This window comes from Sapajus apella, unplaced genomic scaffold (assembly GCF_009761245.1).
Source record: "Sapajus apella isolate SASKATOON/1434 unplaced genomic scaffold, GSC_monkey_1.0 scaffold24, whole genome shotgun sequence".
In the NCBI taxonomy this organism is placed as follows: domain Eukaryota; kingdom Metazoa; phylum Chordata; class Mammalia; order Primates; family Cebidae; genus Sapajus; species Sapajus apella.
The window spans coordinates 16,958,082-16,980,003 of NW_022436964.1; the positions used below are offsets into that span (position 1 = coordinate 16,958,082).

The following is a 21,922-nucleotide window of genomic DNA, read 5'->3' on the forward strand; positions in this document are numbered from 1 at the left end:
TTTTTAAATGATTGACAGAGTTTTCTAGCTCAGCACTCCCATTCCCACCCTCATCCATTGATTGATGATTGTTTCCTTTAAAATCCTGAGTGAAAAGACAGGAATTATTTGATTGTGGTGAGGGTGACTGATGCCAGAAGGTCAATTTTCCTCCATTTACAGGATTCATATACACTTTGAAAAGGTCTTCTGTTAGATTGGATTGACTAAAGATGAACAGTGTACTTTTTGTTTTGTAATTGCATTTAGCTTTAATTAGAGGTTCAGAGTAGAAAGCTGAGAGTTGCTTGGAGGAGCCAAGCAGGAGATTAATGGGCTGTGCCCATCCACCGCAGCTCTCTGCTTCCGGGTCCTTTGCCAGGGTAACCTGGATTTGTCTTTGTAGTGGAAGGAGCCTTGTCCTGTAGAAGTAGACATCACTGATCTATCACTAACATCATGTGGCCTTTGTTCTCTGGCTGGACATGTTTGAAAGGCCCAGACCACACCCAGTCCTCGCATAGGAAAGGGTCCTGAAGCTTTGCACCTGTAGCATTCCATAAAGGCTAAGGAGCATGAGGGTGGTGAGTGGGCAGGGCACCAGTGGTCTCTACTGAAATACTGGAGCCCGCAATCTGTTAATAAATGAGGCTCTAGAGAACATTTCCTTGGCATATTTTATTGCATGACCCAGTGGACTGGGCTGCTCTGGGAAAACAAGCCTCAATTCCCCCTCTTCCTCCTTAGGTTGAAATATGTCATTTATATGATTGTTAATATTGAAATGAGCAGCCATACCACTGTGTTCTCATCAGGGAGGAAGCTTTTATGTTTGTAATGATTGAAAATATTCTTTCTCAGCCACGCGTGGTGGCGCACGCCTGCAATCCCAGCACTTTGGGAGGCAGAGGTGGGCAGATCACCTGAGGTCAGGAGTTCGAGACCAGCCTGGCCAACATGATGAAACCCCATCTCCACTAAAAATACAAAAATTAGCCAGGCATGGTGGCACATGCCTGTGGTCCCAGCTACTCGGGAGGTTGAGACAGGAGAATCACTTGAACCTGAGAGGCTTAGGTTCCAGTGAGCCGAGATCATACCACTGCACTCCAGTGTAGGCAACAGAGTAAGACTCCATCTCAAAAACAAACAAAAAAGAAAGTATTTTTTTTTCTCTTTTTAAGCGTATATCTACTTTAAGTTAAAACCTGTATTTGCCCTGTTTTTATGCCCACAGTGGAACTTGAAGTTGTTTTATATCAAAAGCATTTTCTCAGAGTATTCTGAATTTTGAGAAGGCTAAACTTGGCTAAGCTTTATATTTAAAAAACAGAAAAAGCTCCTGGGCTTCTCTCATCTTTCTTAGCAAATGAGGGGTGTAGGGTACTTGTCTTAATGTCCTGACTTATTTCAATTAAAGCAGTGAACAATATTCTAAAAGACAAGGCAGCAGCTGATACTTAGTATTGCCCTTAAAACTGCATAGTAATAACCTTCAGTAAGATTTATAATAATATGGAAGTAAGCTCCATTTACATCTGTGAAGTTAAAGCACAGAGAAAGATAGTACAGTATTTGCCTGAGGTCAGTCACACAGTTGGTGACAAATGCCACCATTCTTAGTATTTTATATGAGACTTCTGTTTTATATAATAGATTACAGAGGCCAGGCACGGTGGCTCATTCCTATAATCCCAGCTCTTTGGGAGGCTGAGGTGGGAGGATCACTTGAGCCCAGGAGTTTGAGACCAGCTTACAGCTTGAGCAACATAGCAAGACCTTCTATCTCCAAAAAAAAAAAAAAAAAAAAAAAGCCAGGAATGGTGATGCACACCTGTGGTTCCAGCTACTCAGGAGACTGAGGTGGGAGGATCGCTTGCGCCTGGGAGGTTGAGGCTGCAGTGAGCCATGATCATGTCACTGCACTCCAGCCTGGGCAACAGAACAAGATCCTGTCTCAAAAAAAAAAAAAAAAATTAATTACAAAGATAGTGTTCTAGTTAATAGCAAGGACAGAATGGCATAAACAATAAGCTTGGCTGGACACAGTGGCTCATGCCTGTTATCCTGGTACTTTGAGAGGCCAAGGTGGGCCAATCACTTGAGGTCAGGAGTTCAAGACCAGCCTGGCCAACATGGTGAAAACCCTGTCTCTATTAAAAATATAAAAATTAGTTGTGGTGGCACCTTTAATCCCAGCTACTTGACAGGCTAAGGCAGGAAGATCACTTTAACCTGGTAGGTGGAGGTTGCAGTGAGCCAAGATCGGGCCTCTGCACTCCACCCTGGGTAAGAGAGTGCGACTGCATCTCAAAATAAAAACAATAAGCTTAATGAGTGATTCCCAAAGTGTGGTCCATGGGCCAGCATCATTCACATCATCTGGGAACTTAATAGAAATTTTAAATTCTTTGGCCCTACTAGACCTACTACTCACTCTAGAAGTGTGAGTCTAGGAAACTGTGTTTTTAAAAAGCCCTCTACATACTTCTGATGCATGATAAAGTTTGAGTACCACTAGCTTCATACCATCTTATTATAATTTTATCAGTTTAAATGCTTAGGGCTGCTGAGATAACATACTCCCTTGGGGCCTGAGTTTATACAAGGTAAGAAGCAGCCAGCAGCCTCCTCGAAAGCACAGCATAGACAACTTTACTGGGCCTCCCTTTTAATATACAGATAGGTAAGAAAGCAGAAGATGAACCAATATTTGAGCTGCCTGTGTTCTGCCAGGCACTGTGTCTGTTTTTCCTATAGGTACCCTGCATTTAGCCCTCATAACAATCACGTGCTTGCCATAGTGTGCTCCTTGTATATTTTGGTTACTTCATTTTCTAGTTGTAATCTCAGTCTTGAGAGCAGGCTCAGACATTTGCTTCGCTTCTTCCGCTGGCAATCACAGACACTTCACATTGTTTCATTTGAGGAACTCTGCATTTCTTTATGGCACATACAGTTTGTGTTGGAGATGCAGAAAACTTCATCTTGTGCTTGGTGCTTCTTCCGGAACAGTAATTTTATTTCAGGTTTGTGGGAGAGGAGGAGGAGGGACCTTGTCTTTTTTGCAAATCATGACATTCCTGTACGTACCATGTAACTGGTACATGGTAAATAACTGTTAAAAAGATTTCCATACGATTAACAGAAAGCTTGTATCATCTCCCAGAGACCTTGCACCCACCCTTCAAACTTACTTCTTTGTTTAAGGCAGTGATTCTCAAAATGTCTCTTGACCAGAAACAGCAGCATCTGGAAGCTTGGTAGAAGTGCACATTCTCAGGTTCCACTCCAAATGTCTTGGAACAGAAATTCTGAGAGTGGGACCCAGGAATCTGTGAGGTTTTTTTGTTTTGTTTTGTTTTTGTTTTGTTTTCTTGAGTTGGAGTCTCGCTCTGTTGCCCAGGCTGGAGTGCAGTGGCGCTATCTCAGCTCACTGCAACCTCCGCCTCCTGGGTTCAAGCAGTTCTCTGCCTCAGCTTTCTGAGTAGCTGGGACTGCAGGCATGCGCCATCACACCTAGCTAATTTCTGTATTTTTAGTAGAGACAGGGTTTCACCGTGTTAGCCAGGCTGGTCTTGAACTCCTGACCTCATGATCTACCCACCTCGGCTTTCCAAAGTGCTAGGATTACAGGCATGAGCCACTGTACCCAGCCAGAATCTGTGTTTTAACAAGTCCTGCAGATGATTTTGATAGATGCCAACATTTGAGAACCACTGGCCTTATGCACAAGAAATAAAATTTTAAAATTGTACTTTTTATTATAATTTTCTGGGAAAGTAAAGGTGTTTCACTTGTAAACTTTGGGGATAAGAGTACCCTGAAGTTCACGATGGCATCCTGCAAAGCCCCAAAGAGTGCTAGTTGCTGATCATTACCTCATTACCTGTGCACACATCATTCCCTCACTCAGAGCTCAGCTAGGAGGCCTCCTTCCCACCATATACCCAGGTCACCCCTAAATGTGGTCACTTTCGCCACAAGAACTGAGAGGAGAGACACCAGAGGATATGGAACTAGCCATACTGGGGCTTGTGGTTTAAAGGGCAGAACTGAGCCAAATGAGGACCCCTCAGAAAATTGCTTTCTCATTGGATCATCCAGAAATATATCAGAAAAAGCATTGACCTATTGTTTTCTTTGCTTCAAAGAAAGTAGGAAACATTCTTCTTGCTTTATGTATCTAGATAGCAAGTAAGGAAGAATGATTTGGATTCTTGAGTCTTACTTTTTATCTTATCTTTTAGCTGTGTGTGTGTGTGTGTGTGTGTGTTTTCGTAGTTTAGGAGTATATCTCAGTGTTGACTTTTAAAAATATATGTGTAAACAGCTAGATTTATGCATTGTTACAGCATCAGTGCAAGTTTTTAGGGGAAAAAATCAAGCATGACAATTGAAAATAAAATACTCATTATTAAGTTGGACCCTTCTTTACCCTCAAGAAATTGTACTTGGATATTTATGGGAGAAATTATTCCAGATCCTGCCAGTTCTGTCAGAAAACTGATACTACTCTAGATAATCAATTTCTCCTACCTCTGTATAATATTTAACTTTTATTCAAAATGTAGGCTCAAGCTATGCTAAAAATTCCATCTCAAAGATGACAAGCTCATCCATGGGGAGGGGAGAGAGGGCAGAGCACTCTCATAACTCTAGGAATTTGACTGTTATATCTTGATTTAATAAAATGTCTGCAGCTGAAAATGGGAAAAATTGACTATATGCAGGTTTGAACACACAGACATAATGCCAGCTGAAGCATAGTATTCCACATGCAAGCCTAGAAAAATAGGGTTCAGTGAGGCACAATTTGGCAGGGAAGGCATACTGAATCTGCAGGGATGGGAGGCCTAGTCCCTGGGGAGGTCTTCAGTTGAGCGCTTGTACTCCAGATAGCCTTCCCTGACCCACCCACCTTGGAGCCGCTTCCCTCTGCCCCCAGTGTGGGCTCCCCTAGCACAGCTGGGTATTAGCTTGGTAATGGGAAAGGATAGTATTCAACGGCCAATCTTTGGCTTCCAGGAACAAAACAAACTTAGGGAGGATGTTATCAAGATACTGAAGTCCTCCCCAAAATCCAGGATATTCAGCAAAAACCTGGAATCAGAAGTAGAAAAGCATGAGGAAGTTGAAGGACTCTGTCTCTGTGTGTTGTCACTGCTTCTCTCAGCTCTGTCCTCACCTTTCTGGGCTCCAGCTCTGGTTTGTCATCCATAGCTATGCAACACATAGATCCAGCTCCATCTGGAGCCTGCATGGCAGTTCCTCAGCCCTAATTTTAAAGCCCAAGCCCTAGGGGAGGAGCATCTTGCTCAGCATAGATCTCACGCCTTTATGTGGTCCAGTGTGCCATGGTTGGGGAAGTAAGTGGGTGCAGGGAGTCAGTATGGGAGGGCCACCTCTGACTCTGTGGCCCAGTGAGAAGAGCCCAGAGAGGAGAGTAGCTTGCATAGATGGGACAAAAGTACTCTCCCTATGTTATTCCATTCACTTGTTGCTGTGGGTTTATTCATTAACCCCACACTTGGAAAGTAATAATCTTTGGCTCCAAGAAAATTTGGAGGTTGGACCTGAAAAACCTCAGACCAGACAGTGAATCAGTCCTGGATTGTGGTGAATTTTCTAAAGTGACTCCACCCCATGAGGCTTCATGGCTGTCAGCATGTCTCCAGTGATTCCTATGTTAAACAGACCCTTTTCATGGCAGTGGTGGCAAGTGGGACTGGAAGTTCTTTGTGAAATGTTTGCATGATACAAAAGCCTTCTCGTGAATCTTCTGTAAAAGAGTCCTTTATTCTGAATACCATTTTCATCTCTGATGCACTGATGGGAGTCAATGATGTTGAACTGAGAAAAATAGATAGGTTACTAGCTATGAACCCTTCCTTCATTAGTACATTTGCTTACTAAGGGGTTGATTTAAATTGGTAATGAAGCTTAGTCCACAAACTAGAGGTGCAGAGAATATTGCACTTTGCTAAGTAGACTTAATCTTTACTCTAAGCTTCTATTGCTTTCAGGTAGCAGAAAGGTTTGCCTCAATTATTCTTGGATTTCTTTCCCATATAGCCCTCCCAGGATTGTGCCAAGGTTCCAGGCCTTACTAATGTCCTAATGTCAGGAAGGTGTCCTAAGTTATCTGTTTACACCAGTCCCTACTGCTTCTGGGCTGTATTTGAGGCAAGGGAGGTTGCTGTGTCAGCCTCCAACCATCCCCCTGGGATTGCTGCACACCTGAGGGTGCAGCCAGAGTGCAGGTATGGCCATCTGCCACTCTGAGTTTCACACTCATTCACCTCCAAGAGCTTCCCTTAGTCTGGGGGATCGTGCTCTCTTCTCAACTGCTTTTCTCCGTAGGGAACCCTACCACAACCTCCCTGAAGCAGGTAAGCCAGAGCCCTCGAAACTTGTGAATCGGGAAGTTTCAGAGAGGAAAACATTGAGGACTCCTGCTGCCCCAGAATCAGGTGGTGCAAAAGGTGCTGCTTCCTCTGTGGTCACCTAGCAACAGTCCTTGTGGCCACTTCCCCATGTAGAGATGGCAACTGCCCTTCCTCTTAGCTACTTGCTGGGGGCTTGTGGGGGAGGGTGAGGAGAGTATGAGGGGCATGTGGCCTTACCTGCCTCAAATTGTCAGGAGGATATGAGGCATTTTGTTGTTGTTGCTGTTGTTTGGCTGTTTCCAAAACCCATTTGGAAACCTGTTACTCCATAAGAGTGGCCTTCAAATTCCTGAGCATTTTGTATAAATCTTCAGTGAATAATAAAAGTATTTCCTTTTCCATTTTCTGGCAATGGGTAGTCTAGTTCTGTTGATATTCCTGCGAAGAAACTCATCTACCAGGCTCACTCACCCTGTGCCCTTTTGCCCTTGGAATCTGCAGTGGCTAGGCTAGACTAATTGAGTACAACCAGTTTTGACAATCAGCTACCTTCCCTTTGCCATCATTGCAGATGCTGCCTTGCCCATAGCACAACCAATGCATTTAAAAAATAAAAACATTTGGGGGTGGGGGAGCTATGATCACATAAAGGAGATCTCTATGGGATATGGCAAAGCTTGCACACAACTTTAATAAAAATATGCTGTCTTGAGCAACCAGCATATTACAGAGGCTCTGTGAATGCCTCTTCATCTAGAATTTCAGCACGAGCTGTATATAAAATATTTATACAGCACAGTGTGCTTCACCCCTGACAAAAGCATGGGTTCAGATGTATGCTGTTGCTGTAGACATCACTAACGTATAAGCCACTGAAGAACCCTTAAGGTATTTATGTTAGAGAGCAAAGTATCTGTCATCATGTTAAACTTTTAGTGACTGATAATGTAGCCTAGGCTCCTAGCCAGAAATATTTTCTTGCTCTCAGAATGACAATAGTAAAGATATGTCATAGAGGAAGGGGAAGAAGAGTTTGCTAGAGAAACTTAAAAGAATGGTTGGTGCAAAGCATAGTAACTTGGTTTGTTGCTGGCAGAGAAATGGGAGTAGTCCCTGGGATTACTTCTAAGGAGGAAATTTTACTACAGATACTGCTGGGAGTAATTCTGTTACCAAGTCTTTTTTAGGATCAATACAGAGCTTATTTGTAAAAATTTAAAATCTAATTATTGTTTACTGTCTCTGGATATCTATTACATTTTATCTGTAAATGAGGAATGGAAATGCCTTCCCAGTAGGTTCATCATAAGGACTGAAAGAATAAGGGTCCTTATAAAGTCCTCAGTAAGTAGCAGCAATTTTCCCTTTTGGTTTTGTTTTTATGATGATTACTTCCACTCATTTAACTGCATGTTCTTCAAGCTTCAAAATAGATAAGTGAAGTAGTGATGTTTCCATTTTAGAAATTAAATAAACTATGGAAATGAATTGTAATACACATGACAAATCTCATATATTAGTATCCTTATATATGAAGGATCCCTCAGTATCCTTATGATAAAGATCCTTTCCAGCTCTAATAGGCTTGAGTTGATTTTGTTTCCCAATGAATATACTATTTCTCTCCATTATTCAGGACATATGGATTAATATTAACACATATCAATCCATATGTGTATTAATCCATAATAGATATTAATAACATATTAATTCATCTATCCTTAATTGATACCTTGGATATGTGAAATTAATATCCTGGATATATGAAAAGGTATTCCAGATCAATAAGATGAACACCTTAGTAGAAAAATAGAGAGCATGAATGAGTGTAAAAAGGTACAAAGTGTTCAACCTCAAATATATGCTAATCAAAATTTAAAACTTAAATCTGTAGAATACAGTTTTATAAAATTACCTAGTGTTAGAGGGCGTGCAGAGGAGTGGTTATTGTCATGTGCCACTGGCTCAAACAGTGTGTAGGGCAAGTTATCAACTTCAGATTCTCATATTGTCCATACATTTGACCTTGACATTATCCTAGGCAAATACTTATTGGTATAGTGAAGGATATCTTTCTGAGCATTAAATACATAATCAAAAATTGGAGGTGACTTAAGTGCTTCAAGAGGATTTATTAAAACGGATTGTTTGACAGCCATTAAAAATGAAAGCATACTTCTCTAATCTTGCCTTCTTGTTTTATTTCATTGAGTTGAAAAAAAATGAAAGGATACGAGACTATTAAATGATACAGAACTTCCATCAGAATAAATGGGAAAAAAAGTTACAAGTAATACCATATGATTCAGTTTTAGTGACACTTCTATGTCCTTACACATTTGTGTGTTATGTTTATGTGTGTCATGCATGCATATCAAAGTAGGTGGTTCAACAAACTGCTAATTGTCCTCATGATTTTTATGTTTTCTTTGATTTTTTTTTTTAAACTTACAGTAAAGAACAAAGTACTACTTTGAAGGAAAACAAAATATTTTTTAAATAATTCAGCATAAATTATATAGGTCACCCAAAGATAGTAATATGATATTTGATCTGAACTGGACTTCTGTTTATTTAACATATTTTGGTGTCTTTCCTTTTATGTTAAATAACTGTCATTTACCTACAGCAGCAGACCTCATAACAGCTGTTGAGACCTCATAACATGTAGCTGTTGAATAGTTCTGCAAGATTTGTTAGGGAACCAAAACCAGGCATGTGAGGGTGGTGTTGGGAAAGACAAGGCGGGAAGGGTTTGCAGTCAGTTGTCAGTTCTGTCTTCAGCAGTCAGGCTGTCTGCACACGGACAGGTGAGGAGCAAGGGAAGAAGAGCAAGCTTGGGTATTTCGTTGAGCTGTTAAGTTCAGGGTTAGAAAATGACCAGCACAAACCTTTTGGCTTAAGAACCAATGTTCTTGGCAGGAAGTCTCTGCTTGTTTGTTTCCCTTCCTCCCAGTTTCTCCTCAGGGTCCTGCAGTCAGCATTCTGTAGCTGCCATTTTGAAAATTGCAGATTTTCAAAATGACCTCATGATCTCCTTCCTAATTGTTAAACCCAGTGACATTTTGTCCCCATCTGCAGCATTTGCTGTGTTGTTAGTCAACTCTCTTTGGGCTTGTGTGCCTCTCCACCCTTGTGGTTCTTCTGCCTCTGTAACCACTCAGTGTCTTCTTCCATGTACCTTGACCCTTCACTGTGTCTTCTACTCACTCCCCTTAGAACCTTCATTTACCCCCAGAGCTTCAACCATCATCTTCAGGTAAAACTCTAAGACCAGTCATCTTTCCCCATTGTGCATCATCCTTGCTGGCATTGACAGTTTGGTCTTAAAGTGGTGTTTGAAATTAGAACATGTTCACTTTGTCACAAAATCTGACAGACATTGTACGTACTTAGAACTCATATCTGGCTTTATGAGACAGCTGTCAGATTGTCTACTAGTGGTCTACCCATTGAGGATGGAACAAGCTCCTTGTGTGAGCCTCAAATAAAAATGATGGAATTAATAAAAGACTCTTACCTTAAGTCACAAAGCCCCATGAATGTCAAAAAGCACTGATAGAGCCTATCCAAAAAATATGTGGTTTGTAAAAACTCTTAAGGCAATTCACACTGAAGTTAAAAGCTTAACTTGAAATAATCAGAATAGCTTTTTCCAGCTGGACAACTAAGCTTAGTAAACATGAAAGAGCCTGCAATAATGTTAAGGCAGTGTGTGAGGGTTAAATTGTTTCCAAGGTCAGCTTTGCTGGGGCTTTGGATTCAAGCTGGGCCTTGACAGAGTGGAGAAAGGTCTGTGGGGGACTGATGGGCCCAAAGGCAGAGTGTAAGTATGTGTTCTTGGGAGAATGATTAGATTAATCTGATTGAATAGAGGGTGTTTATTGGAAATTAGAGAAAGATAAAGTAGTGATAGATAATGGAAGAACTGAAGGTCAACAGAGGAGTTTATATGTGATGGAAGGGAAAATCATTATCACTAAGGATGTAGACGTGAGAAAACATTAGGTTTGGAAGTTATAAGACCAGAGTACTTCAAAGTTTGTGGGATTCTATAAGGTGGGATGGGAATAACTAATATTGTTCAGTACCTGCTGTGTGATCTGTAAGGCTTAAGATCTCATTTTTATTTTACAGCAACCTTTGGAGTATGTGTACTAGTTCCCATTTTATACATAGTGAGACTGAGTTTTAAGCAGGCATACTTATCTAAGTTTTGCAGAATGGCTGGATCAAGATTCATGCCCAGGGACATCTGACTTCAAAGCACAGTGAGGATGGAAAACTTTGAAACTAGTTCTCTATTTTACAGTCAAAAGGATGGGCCCAAGCTTGTTCAAGGTTACAGGAATAGGATGAAAGCAATTTCTCTGTAAGAGAGTGGACAGGCTGTGATCTGCAGAGGGGCCAAGTTAGAGGCTCTTGTTAAAACAAATGGGATATGCTAAAGAAGTTGGGTTTAGCCGTGGCATAGGAGTGAAAAAGGGGTAGAGGGCAGCAGGACATTTGGGGAAAGTGATGGACTAATAGTGGAAGGTGATGATGAGAGGGATGACTTAGAAACAGTTCCAAGGTTTTAGTCCCAGGGAACTGCCATTAACAGTTGTAGGAGGAAGGACATGTGTTTGTTATGGAGTGATCTGAGTAAGAATGACAGAGATTAAAAAATACATTAAGATAGAATGGTGTGCATGTGCTGATTTATGTGTATACTACCAAACACACAAAGGAGGACAGAACAGAAGGTGGAAAGCTATGAGGGATCCAGCACTTTTCTTTGCTGGTGGTGCGTCACCAGAGTGAGTAGCTAGGCTTTACCTAAAGCAAAAGGGACCCTTTGCATGGTATCTTAGGCTCCCTTTTATTCTGGCTGCCCCTGCACCCCCAGCATGAAAGTGGCTTAACTGTACTTTGATTTCCAAAGTGCATAGCTGTCTCCAATAATTGATTCCCTTCTCCTGAGGATCTCAAGCCTAAAAAAGAGTATTGTTCCATTACTTTTCCCTCAAAGAAATTTCTTTTTCATTTCAGGACCATGGTCACTATACTGGATGGACTTCTGAACTAGTAAATTACTTTCATCTTTTGATCACACTTAGAAAATTGTCCATGGAGTTGAAATATTTATTGCAGTAATTTCTGGCCTTACGTAATTAAGGTAACGTATCACTTTTTCTTTATAACTATCATGAAATTGTCATGTTTGTCTCCTTTAACTTTGCTTTTTAGAGATACGAATTCATTCTCTTCTTTTATGCTCCAATAATCTGTTGAGATTGCTCTTGATCTGCAAATGTATGATTGCAGAAAACACTTTTATAGGATGAAATATGCATAAGCTCTTTTACTCTGAAGAATAAAAGTGAATTGTATTACTCTTTAGATTAAATCAATAAATACCCCATTTCCATAAACACAATATGCATAGACTGGATAATACTAAGGAAACTTAATAGATCAAAAGGAGTATTAAGGCTACTTGAAAAAAATGGAGATACTCAAATATTAATGTATTTCTAGCTTTATTCAATAAATAAAATCTAGAAACTAGAGTTTACATAAAAATCTGTTAACTCTTATTTCTAGAGATGATGTGTTAAAATTGTATATTATTTTCCAATTATTTAGAATATGTGTATGTGTTGTATGTGTTAACTTTCTCTGCTTTTGCAAATTAACATTTATTGCATGCTTGTGCTGTGCCAAGCTAAATAGTAAGCACTTTGTATTATTAATTCTCATAACCCTTGGGGTTAGTACATTTATTATCCTCATTTACACATGGGAAAATTGAGGCTCGGAGGAATTAGCTGGACACGGTGGCTCACTCCTGTAATCCCAGCACTTTGGGTGGCCAAGGCAGGCAGATTACTTGAGATCAGGAGTTTGAGACCAGCCTGGCCAACATGGTAAAACTCCATCTCTACTAAAAATACAACAATTAGCTGGGGGTGGTGGCACACACCTGTAATCTCAGGTACTAGAGAGGCTGAGGCAGGAGAATCACTTAACCCAGTAGATAGAGGCTGCATTGTGCTGAGATTGCACTTCTGCACTCTAGTCTGGGCGACAGAGCTAGACTCGGTCTCTCAAAAAAAAAAAAATGACTTGCCTATGTAATTTAAGTAATTAATTTAAGAGTGATTTAATTTTTAAAATTAAATGACTTGCCCAGCTGGTAAACCCACTGGCTCAGAACTTGAACCAGTCAGATACCAAAGCCCATGTCAGTGGGTTTTATTTTTTGCATACTTCTTTTCCTTAATAAAATGTTTATTCCTTTTTTCTACAGCATTATTTTAAATGACTGCATAGTGTTCAGATATATGGAAATATAATGGTTTCTCTATCCTATCTCCTTTTATTAGACATTTTTGTCATTTCTTGTTTACTTTTAGAAATAGCATTGCAGTGAATGTCTGTCATGCACATCTATGTTTATTCCCCTAGGATAAATTGCTACAAGTGGCATTGCTGAACAGTGATAGAATATAGCACTCAGGCATTGATGTATTCTGTTAATTTACTCTGTTGATACACTCTGTTTTTTTGAAAGACCATACCGTTTATAATCTCAGTAGCAGTGTATGGAAGTACCAGATAACTTTCAGCTCTCAGCAACATTGGTAGTTAGCAATTTGAAAAAAAGTGTTGGTTTTCAAAAACCATTCTAAATATTCCTGTTTAAGTCCATATTATCCCTGGCATCGAATGCTGCAGTAGTCATTATCTCCTTACTGGTTTCTTTCTTTCTAGCACCCACTTTGCCAGTAACGGAATTAGATAGGGCGTGGAGTTTAGAGTTAGATACCTGGGTTCAAATCATGACTGCGATCTGCCTCAATTTCCCGATAAGTAAAATGAAAATAGTAATAAAACCTCTCTGGTAAAGTACTTTAGAACAGCGCCTGACTTTTGGTATGTGTTCAATAATTGTTGGCTTACTACTGTTGTCTTCCAGAAGTCCCTGCTCATATAATTTAAAAACTCCAAGGTTATACTTGTTTTTTAATGAATTATAATTATTACCAAATCAGTAATTCACAGTTGAAACTAAAGTGCTGACATTGAAGCATTGTTAGGGTTGACACTGACCAACCTGAAGATCACAAATTACCTTCCCTGACTCAGTTGAAGCTGAGAGGTCAGGGATAGAGTAATAACGGGAATAACTAGAATGTTAAAGTACTTTATATTAAGCTACCAGTGTACTTCCACACACATTATCTCATTTGATCCTCACAACACAGCTGTGAAGGAGATGGAGCAGATATTATTAATCTCATCTTACAGAGGAGGAAATTGACTTGGAGGATTAAGTGGCTTGCTCTCTGAAGGTTGTGGAAATGGTCAGTGGCAGAGCTGAATGTGTACTCTGGGCCTTCTGACTGTTAATACTCACTCTTGATGCTTCCTAACATGGTAAGTGAAGGAGGTGCAGGTGGAGATACCCAGGTCTAGAGATTTGCTGGAAAAGAAGGAGCAAAAGAGAATGCCACTGGGAGGAGGCAGCAGAGTTGGGGTAAGGGAACTTAGATATACTAAAAGTAAAGGGAGGTACCCAGTGGGGAAAGAGGTCAGGGGAAGGAGTCATAAAGAAAGGGGAAAACTGAGGGGCCAGGACTTCCATGCTCACAGGGCTGGCTGACTAGATCGGGGGGACGGCTTCATCTTTGAGGCAGGAGGGATGCTACCCGTGAACCAGGAAGGAGGGAGGAGATGGAACCGGTAGACTCAGGTGATTTGAAATAGAAAGGAACATTAAGAGAGCCGAAGGATTATGGCCTGAATAAAGAAAGAATAAAGTATTTGTTTCTGGAGAGTAAAAGTGGTAGATTTTGGGTTTTAGATTTGAGAAGGGGAAGCCATTTAGAATATCTGTTGTGGGAAATGGGCCAAGGAATTAGAAATGCCTGCCAAAGACCTCTGCTGTGCAGCAGGCAGGACCCAGATAAAAACATCTGGGCTCTAACTCAACAGATTCTGTGAACCCCTTAGGTGTGCTGAGAATATCCTTGCCAGATGTATGTAACCACCTGAGAGCGTTTCTTTGTGAGCTCAGCGATAGGCAGGCACAGGATCAATATGAACAAGGAAATATGCCTTAATTGCTTGAGGAGTGAGGGAAAAACGGCACTTTGCAATAACCCTCTTGTTTCCAGATACCAAAGCAGCTGTCAGGCTGTGTGCCTGTCCTGGGTACCTTTTACTCAGGAGTTAAGTGCCACAGTTAAAATATTTTTGCCTGCTTCTCAGGGGGTACATGGTTTTTTAATTAGTGAAGACCAAGCAGCAGTAGTTTTGTTTTGTGTCCTAATAGCCTTTGTTAGTATAGTCAGGGAGGTGAAGTGAGGAGATGGTGAATGGTTTCCTAAGCTTCGAAACGAAGAATTAGACTAAACATACGTTCCCCAAAGTCCCTTTCCAGCATTACCATTTCTGATTCATCTCGAGTCTACACTGTCTCCTCCTTTACCGGGCAGTTTGGTGTGCCTCAAGTTTTATTTTGTGGTGTTTCAGATTTTTTTTTTTTTTTTGCTTAGAGACTTTATGCATTATTAAAAGCAGTAAATAGTGACTGTAGAAAAATGAAAGATGTGTCAATAGATAAAAGACCTGTTAAAAATATGTGATTTTACCACCATTAAATAACCACTGTTCATATTCTTCCAGAGATTTTTTTAAGTATATATACCTAAATAAGATTCTTAAATTCAAAAATGCACTCTGCTTTTCTCAGTTGATAAATTATAAACCTTTCTCCTCATCAGTTGTCACTGCTGTGTAATTATTAAGGGTTGGTGAAGATTCTGTTTCGGGAATGTATTTTAACAAATCTCACTTTGGACATGTATGTTAATGTACATCCTTCTAACTGTATTTGTGAGGGTGCTCTTAATTATTTCCTTATAAGATTAGGAAAGAGGTTTGATACATAATACATATTGCTGGAAGACTTAACCAACTTACAATTCCATCACCAGTATACGAGAGTTCTCTTTTCTCACACCCTTCTTAACATTGGATAGCAGAGTTTAAAAAAAAAAAAAAACAGTTTTATAGACAGATGAAGATCTTTTCATATGCCATTTATATTACTTTGTGAATTTTCTGTTCTTAGCCTTTGCCCATTTCTCCAGAGGGATATTTGCTATTTTTGTTACTGACTTGCAGCAACAAGATTTTAAAGATTTAACATTTTAAAAGTATCTTTTATTATAAAAATATATGAAATTTTGTAATTTGTCTTTGAATTTTATACTGCTTTTAAATGTATGTAAATATTTAATTCTAGGTAGTCAAATCTTTTCCTTTGTGGTTTCCTTATAAAGTAACTAGGAAGCAATAATGCGTGGTATTTGTTGCCCACTGTCAGTTCTTCACATAGCAGAGTAATCTCTTTGAAATGTAATCATATCTTGGCATACCCTGCCTGAGCTCATCATGGCATTCTTGTTACCATGGCCTGCAGGGCCTGGCATGATCTGGCTTTGCCTGCTCTAAAGCCCCACCTCTTGTCACTCACCCTTCGACACTGCGTTCCAGCCCCACTGGCCTCTTCTCAGTCCAGGGAATATGCCAGCCTTCTTCCTGTCCCTGAGATCCTGCAGATACAGTTTTTTTGCCTGGAAAATGTGTGCATGCATGCATGCCTGTGCACATGCACACACTCCCTTTTGAGCACTTCTCAATAGGCAATTACAGCTAGTGCTCGACTTACGACCACGATTGGTTCCGACAGACCGGTCGTAACATGATTTGGTCGTAAGTTGAGTAGGCTATATGTACAGTACTGTGAAATGATGTTATAAAAATCTTTAAGTCATATTTTATCATAATTTTCTTTCATTATTGTTATATATCATAATTTTATTTGTTCATTTTATGCCATTTGTATCATCTCTACACCATTTTGTTTCTTATTTTTACATTCGTCAGGTTTAAGTAAAACACTGCATTACCAGTACAACTGGTTTAATATTTGCAAAACATACAAAATTACAAAATACAGGTGCATACAAAAATAGAAAATACAGGTGTAAAAAATACCATAGGAAACATTTTCCCAATTGCAAAACATATCAAAATATATAAACATGTACGAAACATTTTATTGGCCGCTGGTGCTTGGCTGCGGATCGTTGATGTCGTCATCTGAGGCAGCAATTGGGGTTACCGGAGTTGGTTTCTTCATAAACATGGTGAGCTTTGTCTGAATTGTATGTTTCTTTTTTTCTTCATAAATCTCATGATACGGACGAAACACATCGTGCGCCATCTGTTCAATCCTTGTAAATCGTTCGATGTTTGGGTCCATTGCTTCAAAATGTATAAGAAGTTTACTCAGTAAAGATAAACCATCTGATAATCGCTTAATGGTGAACTTTCTTTCTGGCTCCTCCTCTTCTTTCTGTGCTTCTCTTCTCTTCTTCTTCCGCCACTCTTTCTTCTTCCAGTTCAATTAGCTCTTCATTTGTAAGTTCTCCGGATTCTTTGTCTAGCAACTCTTCGACATCTTTCATTTCACACCCCAAAGAAAGGTCTTTAGCGAGTTTTACTATTTTTTCCCGAATCATTTCAAGTTCATGTTCACTGTCAAATCCGTCAAAATCATTAACATAGTGCTTAACACAATTTTTCCAGATGCCATACATGCACTTTGTCGTCACAGCCTCCCAGGTGGTAGCGATATTCTTGATACACATCAAAATGTTGTAGTGTTTCCAAAAATCTACAGCGGAGCAGTCGTGGCTACCGATTGTGGTCGTAAAGTCGAATGGTCATAAGTTGCATAGGTCGTAAGCCGATCAATGCCTGTATTATTTTTATTTGTTTATTTATTTATGAGATGCAGTCTCGCTCTGTTGCCCAGGCCAGAGGCCATGGTGCTATCTCGGCTCACTGCAGCCTCTACCTTCCAGGTTCAAGCGATTTTCCTGCCTCAGTGTACCGAGTAGCTGGTCTTACAGGTGCCCACTACCACACCCAGCTAATTTTTCTATTTTTAGTAGACAGGGTTTCGCCATGTTGGCTAGGCTGATCTCAAACTCCTGACCTCAGATGATCTACTCACCTCAGCTTTCCAAAGTGCTGGTATCAAGGAGTGAGCAACCATGCCCAGCCACAATTACTATTTTTTATTAACTTACTCTTTACCTATTTCTCCCCCTAGCCTATAACTCCATAGAGGCAGGGTGCTGTCTGTGTTGTCCACAGCAAGGTCTCTAGTGCATAGCATATAGTATTTATAGAAGAAATGAATTAATATTACATCTCTAACCACAAGATTGCACAGAAATTTATCTATATCTACCTCATTGTAGTTTTATGGCTTCATTTCATATTTTAAAATATTTTATCTGTATGAAACTTAGTTTGAAATGTGATTCAAGATAGGAATTAAAATTAATTTCTTTCCCAAATGAATAGCCACCTGCAATTTTTGTAGTTCTTGTTTATAAGAGAATCCTGACTCAAATTATAGTCCTTAAGCACTATGATACTGTTTTTTGTTTCTTTTGTTTGCTTTTCTCTCCTCGAGTAGTCCTTTGTGCAAAACATAAATGCAGAAACTGTTAATTGACTTGAGCCAAATTCCTCATGAGCATGCTGGCTTAGTACCGAGAAAGATGATACTGGGGTCAGCCACTATAGCCTGCTTCTAAGAGGAAGGAAGAAATAATGTGACTGGCTTAGGGATTTGTACTTGCTCAATATCTAATGCTAGTAGACAATCTTGTTTTAGATAATTCTGGCTGCCATTTTTTTTTAAAACATTGAATTTGAACATTATAGTGACTGCTTTTCCTGTCTCTAGATGTGGAATAAAAATCTTTTGGCAGACCATGTGTTTCAAGTTTTGGTTTGGAAAATACTGGTCATTATTCCTTTCCATATTTTAACTCTTTGAAAATTCATGACAAAAGTCATATGTGCCCATTGTCAGATATTCAAACAGTAAAACATTTATACAGACAAAAAAGGACTCTTGTATCTCACTTTCTGATCCTATCCCTTAATATAACCACTGCTGAGTTTATTGTATATCCTTCCAGACTTTGTTTTTTTTATTTTTTTTTTTTTGAGACGGAGTTTCGCTCTTGTTACCCAGGTTGGAGTGCAATGGCGCGATCTCGGCTCACCGCAGCCTCAGCTTCCTGGGTTCAGGCAATTCTCCTGCCGCAGCCTCCTAAGTAGCTGGGATTACAGGCATGTGCCACTATGCCCAGCTAATTTTTTGTATTTTTAGTAGAGACGGGGTTTCACCATGTTGACCAGGATGGTCTCAATCTCTTGACCTTGTGATCCACCCGCCTCGGCCTCCCAAAGTGCTTTCCAGACATTTTTTATGCTTAGTGGATATATTAGATGTTTACACATATCCCTGCCCCCATCCCACCCCCACCATATACTTGCATGGTTTTTCTGACTAATGTCACGAACTTTCTTATACACATTAGTGGAATTCAAAAACACCTGAAGCCTTTGTTTTTTGGCTGGTGGCATCTTAGAGAAGTTACCAATTGATGTTTTCACAAAGACCCGATTCGTTTGTGTAAATTATTGGATACAGTCTTCAAGAGGGCAGGGGCTTGGGCACATTCAGGAACATGGTATAATCTGATGATTATTATTTCCATCCCACTACAGAGGGAGAAATGGGGGCTTAAAAGGGACAGGAGTGAATTCTTCTAAATTCATGAAAATGAACACTTAGCCTAAAATGTGTTCACTGGGTTATGACACATAGCTGGATTTCTAGTGAATGGGATAGGAGGTGGGGTGCTATCAGTGTATAATTTTTTTTTTGAGACAGAGTCTTGCTCTGTTGCCAGGCTGGAGTGCAGTGGTACAATCTCGGCTCACTGCAACATCTGCCTCCCGGGTTCAGGTGATTCTCCTGCCCCAAACTCCCAAGTAGCTGGGACTACAGGCATGCTCCACCATGCCTGGCTAATTTTTGTGTTTTTAGTAGAGACGAGGTTTCACCAGGTTGGCGGTGATGGTCTTGATCTCTTGACCTTGTGATCCACCCACCTCGGCCTCCCAATATAAAATATTTTATAACTTAGTCTCTTATTTCTGCTTCTCTCCTCCAGTCATGAAAATACAAGATAAATTTGGAGTGGGTAAGGGTGGAGAGCAAAGTGACTCCCTCGGCTGTGCCCTTCACACTGGCTTTAAAAAGCCTGCAGCTGACTGCCCTGGGGTCTGATCTATGGCGCTGCACTCCAGAGAACTACAAGGTGTGCTGTAAGTGATGGGGCTGTGGACTTAGACAGAATTGCACTTGTTGGGGGTTTTCACAGTACCCACCTTATTATACTGGAGAGGCAAGTTTCATTACTTAAGGGGACAATTTATGGCAATAGACTTATCTCCTTGTTTTAGCTTTTTATGTTTTTCTGCCTTCAATAAAACGTGAAGTCACAAAGCAATTAAATAGTAGTGTAGTTTTCAGGCAGGAGGTGGAGAACGGCTAACTAGGGGGAAAGGCCAACATGATTGACAGTGGCTGGCTGGAGATTTACATTGAGAATAACTCGTTCTTCAAAACTTTCTTCATTTTCTGGTGAGAATTATGGGGCAAATCATATACCAGAAGGATGGATGATTAAAAATGTGGGAGTTATGATTTCTTTTTGACTTTGTAAGTCTCTAAATCCTCCACCTTAACATAGAGTTCTTATTTCAAAATGGGAGCCAGCCCTGCCAGAGACTAAAGTGAGTCAGAAATACTCTAAAATCTTCAATTGTTAGTGTGAGATTGTTTATATTTTGTAAAATTTCTTAAGATACAGTGAACTGAAGTTGAGAATCTGAGTGGTTTTTTTTCATTTCCTAAACTCTGATCCACAATTATAGATGTTTTTGAATATTCAAAAATATCGAATGTGATTTCAGTTGTTTCTAGAATTTAAAAAAAAATAATTTTTGACACTTTAAATGAGGAAAAGATTTTAAAAACCGAATGTAAAAATCTGGAGAGCTTAGATTCCCTGTCTCTCCCTTTCCAGCCTCCTCAATATATAAAACAAATCCTTTTGATTCAGCCACTCTGTATTGATAGTGGCCTATTTATTACAATCAGAAGAATTAAACAATAAAGATATATAGATACTTTGTCACTTTTTCTTATAGAAGCAATTTGATTTTAAAAATTTTTATTCAGCAGAATGCAATTTCAAAAAGAAAAAAAGGATTTTTAGAAAAGCTCACTTTTGATTTAAAGTTCTCGTTTTATTCTAATAATCACATTGAAATGGCCAAAATAAATAGTTTAAATTAAAATGCAGTGGTGGCCTGGCATGGTGGCACATGATTGTAGTCCCAGCTACTCAGGAGGCTAAGGCCAGCAGATTACTTGAGCCCAGGAGTTCAAGACCAGGCAGGGCAACATAGTGAGACTCTGTCTCTATTTCTAAAGTGTGGTAATTGGTACCTGTTGAGAGAAGTGTTAACTGAGAGTCATTCACATGGCCCAGAAAGTAAGTGGCTACAACGACAGTACTTTTTCTGGTGTGTATTTCTCTTGCTGTGAAAGCACTCTGAAGGGGAGACCTCATGCCATTGCAGGAGCACCTGAGCTTCAGTCTTCAGCATTGCAAATAGAACAAGAACCTGAGGAAAAGCCCGAACAATGAGCCTGCTGTGATTTAGGGTGTGCTTTTAGACAGTTATTCATAATAATTTTTTTTTTTTTTTTTTTTTTTTTTTTTAGGCAGGGTCTCACTCTGTTGCCCAGACTAGAGAGCAGTGGCATGATCATAGCTTACTGAAGCCTCAGATTCCTGGGCTCAAGCAGTCCTCCCACCTCAGTCTACTGAGTAGCTGGGACTACACTGTGTGCCACCACATCTGGCTAATTTACTTTTTTGTGGAGGTGAGGTCTTGCTTTGTTGCCCAGGCTGGTCTCAGACTCCTGGCCTCAGGTGATCCTCCTACATGGGCCTCCCAAAGTTCTAGGATTACAGGCATGAGCCACTGCGCCCAGCCTCATGAGAATATTTATGAAGACAGATAGAATTGTTAATTTCTACAGCTTGACAAAGGATAACAAACAGCTTTTACAGTTTGAACATCCCTTATCCCAAATGCTTGGGACCAGAATTACTTCGGACTTTGGACTTTTTTGGATTGGGGAATATTTACATATACATAATGAAATGTCTTGGGGATGGGACACAAGTCTAAATACAAAGTTGGTTTGTGTTTCATACACACCTTAGATATAAAGCCTGAAGGTAACTTTATATAATATTTTTAATAATTTTGTGCATGAAATAAAATTTTGACAGCATTTTGACTGTAACCTGTCATGTGAGGTCAGGTGTGAAATTTCCACTTTTGGTGTCATGTCAGCATTGAAAAAGTGTTGAATTTTGAAGCATTTCTATTTCAGATTTTTGGATTAAGAAAGTTCGATTTGTATGCCAAATTAGTAAATATTTTTTGAGTTCCTACCACATCCCTCTGTGTGAGGTCTAGAAGCAGCCATGGTTTAGTTTCCTCACCTGTAAGGGAGGGTGTGGAACTTCTTTTAATCTACATCA

At 39.9% G+C, this 21,922-nt stretch overlaps 1 protein-coding gene across 5 annotated transcripts in view; it reads left to right on the forward strand.

Moving 5' to 3' along the window:
• KANK1 (KN motif and ankyrin repeat domains 1) overlaps window positions 1-21,922 on the forward strand; it is a 237,654-nt gene that overhangs the window by 63,016 nt on the left and 152,716 nt on the right. For all 5 annotated transcript variants that reach the window (XM_032290986.1, XM_032290985.1, XM_032290981.1 and 2 more), the window contains exon 2: window positions 11,400-11,526. The gene's annotated coding sequence lies outside the window, so the exon portion shown is untranslated. The remainder of the gene's footprint in view (window positions 1-11,399; window positions 11,527-21,922) is intronic.